General features: G+C 42.7%; 1 non-coding gene across 1 annotated transcript; it reads left to right on the forward strand.

Annotated features, from left to right (window-relative positions):
• Positions 1-5675: 5675 nt before the first annotated feature.
• On the forward strand, positions 5676-5744 carry TRNAE-CUC (transfer RNA glutamic acid (anticodon CUC)). Its single transcript has one exon. It is a non-coding gene; the product is annotated as a tRNA-Glu (tRNA).
• Positions 5745-6224: the final 480 nt, after the last annotated feature.

Here is a 6224-nt window from a genome sequence, read left to right on the forward strand (position 1 = left end):
TGCTTCGACAAAGGTAATGGGTCTATGACTCTCTGTGACCCCGGATGGCTACACCCCTATCCTGGTCTGAAAAGGTTAAAGATGACTGCTCTTAGCCATTAAGAATGGTGCTTGCTAGAGACCTGGTATTGAGAAAAGTAGGTGAAGCCAGGAATGCATCCTCACAAGGGTCCTAATCAATTTGAGGAGCGGGAACAGAATGGGTAGTCCAGCCATGCCAAGCTGGTGCCCTCAAGATGTTTTGGGTGACAAGTTCCCATCAGCCCAGTGCAGTCCCAAACATCTTGAGGGTACCAGGCAGAGCTTGGAAGTAACTAGTTACAAGTAACGAATTACTTGTAATTTATTACTTTTTTGAGTAACGAGTAGGTAACTTCATTACATTTTGCTGGTAATAGAACGAGCAGTAACTTCATTACTTTTGAGGAGTAATTGTAATGTTTCCAGCATTACTTTTGTGCATTACTTGGGGGGGAGCAGGGGACGTCTTCTGCTCCTCTGATTTGTGAATAAAAATCATGTGCTTCAAATTGGGCTTCTGTGCAGCGTTGTTCTTCCTTCATGCTCTATGGGTGCTTAGGAGGCAACGAGGGAGGAGGTGGAGAGCGAGATGGCGTGGAGAAAACAATTGTTTAAAAATGGACAGGAATGGAAGGAGAAAAGAGCTGGAGGCAATATATATATATTAAAATGTGTGCGTTGGGGTTTCATTGCTGGGGGTGGGGTGAGGGGATGTGAGATTCTGTTATGCTATTCTGTTAATCTTATGGATAAAAAATTATTCTACTACTTTCTCTGTGTGTGTGCTTATTTTTAATGTTTTAGGCTACTTATATGTGCAGTAGCCAAGGCCAGCACCTTGTAGGCATTTTTTTAAGTAACTAAAATGTAATTGTAGCAATTACTTTTGGGTACATCAGTTACTTTCAGAGCAATTGTAATTGTAACGGTAATTACTACTTTTTTGGGGCCATGTAACTGTAACTGTAATTTATTACTTTTTAAAAGTAATCTTCCAAGCTCTGGTACCAGGCTGGTGACAGCTGATGTAAGCAATGCAGGAAGACAGACAGCAGAATTGCAGCACTCCTGGATGTAAAGAAAGGTAAGCGTTGTTAAGGAGGATTGACCACCCCACAACTCCAACACTCTTTTGAATGGAAGCGTGAGGCAACGGGATGGGGCAATCCTCTAACTTCCCATGGAATTTTGGATCAGCCACAATTGTGATATGGATCCCCTTGGTGGGGGAACTAGAATTATCTGAGTGGAAGTCCAGTGATGCCAATGCCACCCATGCTCTTGTCATTGTTTGTAAAGCACTATTGAAATCTATTTATTTATTTAGACTATTTATATAGCACTTATATATAAATGAAACTCTAAGCAGTGTACAACATAAGTTAAATATCTTAAACAGCAAATACAACAACAAAAACTACACAACTGATAAAATACAATTGATAACTGAGCAGAACATCGTCTTTAGTATCAACATTTAGTACAAACATTGCATATAAAAATGAACTACAAAAATACAAAACAAAATCATAGCAAACATAGTAGGCTGAACACAATATCCCCTAGGCTTCAATAAAAAATTTTAAAATAAAAATCTTTAAATTAAATCAAAACTTTATTTTACAACATGGCAAACTGGACAAAAGAAAATCAACTCTTTTCTTAATCAATATATAATAATAAAGCAAAACAATTAAAACAGCCAGCTCCCTTTACAATAGCAAACAGAATTTCATCTAGCTACAGTTGGAAGTAAATATCATTCAATTTACTCAAGCACACCCTTACAAGATCAACACTCCCATTAATCAAACATATAAACATTCTAAACCAAAGCATTCAAGCTTACTATATTAACACACCTCAAATTACACTCTGGAAGCACTCACGTAAATTCTATCTTGCATCCTAAAAACAACACACGCACTTATCCACTCTATGCAAACCACTCAAATCTAAATACATACAAAACACACACACACACACACTAACACATTCATGCCAAGCACTCCCCTTTGTCTCTCACTCAAGGGGGCAGAAACTATCCCCACCAGGCTCTTACCCTGGAGGTAGAGAAACAACTATTTCCACCATAGTAGGCAATGACACTGCCCTCACCTCTCGCCCAAGAAACCAAAATCTATCCAAGTGGTAAACTTTCACCTTGAGAAGGGGCAGACTTTCAGTTGCAACAGCCTGTTGGTTTGCCCATCTCTCTTCAGCACTTGCAGAGCGTGGCGATGATTTCTCTTGGAATAGATTCCAAACAGACTCCAAGACGACTCCAAGTGCAATGCTAAGTGCACACTTAGCAACTTTGTGCAACTCCAAGGTGCTGCCTCAAGCAGCCCTCCCCCCTATATAACTGGAGTAGAGAATAAGATATGGCAAAGTTGTGGACAAATGGCAAATAGCTGCAGCAGCACACAGAGTCCTCCCAAACACACAACACACATCCAGCATGCCTGTACCGATAAGATATTAGGTTGTATTAGTGCTAAGGTTCCCCAACCCTCCGGAGCAGGTTTGGGGACGGTGTAGGGCACACACGAAGGAGGAGGGGGAAAATCCCATTATGCTCTAGCTAACCTGTGCTGGATGGGGTTATACTCCCCCTGAAGACGCAGGTTCGCAGTTTGGATGTGCTCCTGGACTCAGCTTTAAATTTGGAGGCCCAGGTTTCTGCGGTGGCCAGGAGTGCTTTTGCACAATTAAGATTAGTGCGCCAACTGCGCCCGTTCCTTGAGCCGTCTGATCTGGCCACGGTGACACATGCCTTAGTTACATCCCATTTACATTACTGGGGACCACAATACCTGCTGGAACGCCTCTCCCGATATGAACCTGCCTGTACACTACGTTCTACATCGAAGGCCCTCCTCCGAGTTCCGACTCATAGAGAAGCTCGGAGGGTGATAACTAGAACTAGGGCCTTCTCAGTGGTGGCCCCCGAACTCTGGAACAGTCCCCCTGATGAGGTGCGCTTGGCGCCGACGTTACTGTCTTTCCAGAGCCAAGTCAAAACCTTCCTCTTCTCTAAGGCATTTTAATCTAACTTAATTTAGTTTTAATATGTGTTGTAATTGCTTTTAGTTTTCTTATTCTTTTACATTGTTGTTGTATTTTACTATGGAATTTTTGTATATTTTTGCACTTTGTTGTACACCGCCCAGAGAATTATGCTAGTCGGGCAGTATAAAAATCTAATAAATAAATAAATAAACTTGCTCTGCGTGGGGCTGCCTGTGAAGACTGTTCGGAAACTTCAGTTGGTGCAACATGCTGCAGCCAGAATGTTAACTGGGGCTGGTTACAGGGACCATACGACTCCCCTGTTACAAAAGCTCCACTGGTTGCCACTCTGTTTCCAGACACAATTCAAAGTGCTGGTGATGACCTATAAAGCCCTATATGGCTTAGGTCCAGGCTATCTGTCAGACCGTATCTCCCTATATGAGCCTGCCTGGGCCCTGAGATCCTCAGGAGAGGCCCTTCTCTCAATACCTACGTCCTCATAAGTACGACTACTGGGGACGCGAGATAGGGCCTTTTTGGTGGCTGCCCCGAGGCTTTGGAACTCCCTTCCTAGGGAAGCAAGAATGGTCCCCTCCTAGCAGTCCTTCCATCGGCAAGCAAAGACTTTTTTATTTCAACAAGCCTTTGGAACTGAAAGCTGTTAAGGACAGGTCTTGAAGGGTGCTGCATTGCTGTTGCCTAATTGTATTATTTTAAACTGAGTTTGAATTATTTTAACTGTATGTATGAATGGTTTTAATACTGTAAATTGTTTAATTTGATTTTAATCTAGACTTTTCTATGTTTTTAATTATATGTGTGCTTTTATCTGGAAGCCGCCGTGAGTTCCAGTTTTGGAAAAAGGGCGGGGTAAAAATAATGAAAATAAATAAATAAATAAATAAACCCTTGCGCCAGCAGAGCTAGTTTGTTGCATGATGGTTCCTGAGATCAAGAAGCAGGTTTCTGCCTGTGTCTGCATACAGTTGGACACCATTGTGAATCAAGATAGCGGACTGAACCTTTCAAAACTGCACTGATGTTAAAACACTGATTTCCAAACTGAACTGATTTTTTTTGTTTCTTAGAATTTCCAAGCAATACTAGGTACAAGGCTGCTAATATCTATCTATAATATTTAAGTTTTATCTTTATTCTAGCAATTCAAGGTCAGGCTCATAGAACCATGGATGGAAGTTCTGCTGTTCATACAGTCTGAATCCACCCACTCATCCTGCAGATATAGGATGCTGGTGGGTTACACAAACTCTTCTATTTACACATTTATTTATGCTTACTTTTTCATTCTGCTTTTTGACCATCAGGTGCTCACAGCAGCTTGCAACATTTTACAATCCCATTTTAACTCCTTCTTACATCCTCAGCTGTTCCAAATATTCCTTAACCCCAAGGCATTTTTAAGTAATAGTGGTGTGTTTAAATAGACACACAGTCCTAGCTTTTGGCACCCAGTGGACACAAATGGACGCATAATATTTAATCAATGAACCAAGTACACAAATTCAGACTGGAAGCCACTGAAACACTGAGTAGAGGTATGACATTTTAGTGAAATTGAATAGAAACAGTAGAACGCAGGAACACATTACACAGTAATTCTTAGGGTTATTAGAAACCACCAGTCTTTTTGAAAAAAGTCTTAACAAAATCTCTCTCCCTGTACACTGTGATGTCTAGTGCTCTGCAGCTTTGGGTTTTTTTTTGTTTTTTTTTAAGAATTCTGCTACAGCAGGGCATGGATCATGAAATGCCTTCAAGTCGATCCCAACTTATGAATAGGGTGTTCATGGTAAGCGGTATTCAGAGGGGGTTTACCATTGCCTTCCTCTGAGGCTAGTCCTCCCCAGCTGGCTAGGGCCTGCTCAGCTTGCCACAGCTGCACAAGCCAGCCCCTTCCTTGTCTGCAACTGCCAGCTGGGGGGCAACTGGGCTCCTTGGGACTATGCAGCTTGCACAGGTGGCAGGGCACGTAACCCCTGTGCCACTCACTGTGGGGTGATCTTTAGCTGGCCCTTGACACCCAGGAGACACTGAGCGGGGATTTGAACTCACAGACTCTGGCCTCCCAGCCAGGCTCTCCTTTCCACTGTGCTATACCAGCTGTGCATGGATCATAAGCAGCAGCATTTAATTTTAATTTTAACTTGCTTTTTAATTTGTGTATCTGCAAGTAGGCTAGTAAGAATTTTGCTGGGCTAGTAACTTGTGCAAATGCATTTGCAAGGCTGTATTCACTCCCCCCCTCCCATTTTTAGTCTGAACCACAGTCCAAATGTCAAGGCTTGTACATGGTAGAGGGGCTTCCATGTACAGGCCATTTGAACAACGACAAAAGAGGAGGACACCCAATAACAATTCCTTAAATGCCCTGCTTAACCCTCACTATGGGGAAGTGCAATGCTTTAGCCCAGGAGTGGCTACTCGCTGGTTTGGCCCTTCAGACAATTTTGCTACACACACCCCAACCCAGACCTCACCAGTTTTGATGGCGGTAAAAGAAAGAAAAAGAAAAAGAAAATAGACACCACGCTGGGGTGGATGGAATCCAGTGCCCTAATAGGGATGCAAATTGCTCTGCCCATGGTTATCAGAGTGACCTGAGCAATTTAAGGGGAAAGGCTGTAGCTCAGTGGCAGAGCATCTGCCTCTCGTGCAGAAGGTCCTGGATTCAATCCCCGGCATCTCCAGACAGGGCTGGAAGAGACTCCCTGCCTGACACTCTGGAGAGCTGCTGCCAGTCAGTGTAGATAATACTAAGCTAGATGGTCTAGTATAAGGCAGCTACCAAGGTTTCAACCATATGATGGATGGAGAGGGAGTAATAACCCCCCTCCTCAGTGATCTGCACAGATCACAAGGAAAGGAGGGGTTTGTTTGCCTCTCTGTCCTATGTAGGGATGCAAGAAGGCAACATTTCCCATTCCACTCTGTATTTGTTGTATGCAGCGCTGTTTCCATTTTGCTGCAGTTCCATCTCCCACCATTTATTTATTATACTGTCCACTGTGATGAAATGATGTAATTTATGTAATTAATTACAAAAATTACACACATTACATGGCCCTTATGTTATCCTACCCCATTCATTTTAGTGTAAAGGAAACACAATGCAAATGGGAGGGGGGGGACTAACTGATTACGTATAATTTGGGAACTGACAACAACAA

Source organism: Rhineura floridana, chromosome 9, assembly GCF_030035675.1.
Source record: "Rhineura floridana isolate rRhiFlo1 chromosome 9, rRhiFlo1.hap2, whole genome shotgun sequence".
Classification (NCBI taxonomy): Eukaryota; Metazoa; Chordata; class Lepidosauria; order Squamata; family Rhineuridae; genus Rhineura; species Rhineura floridana.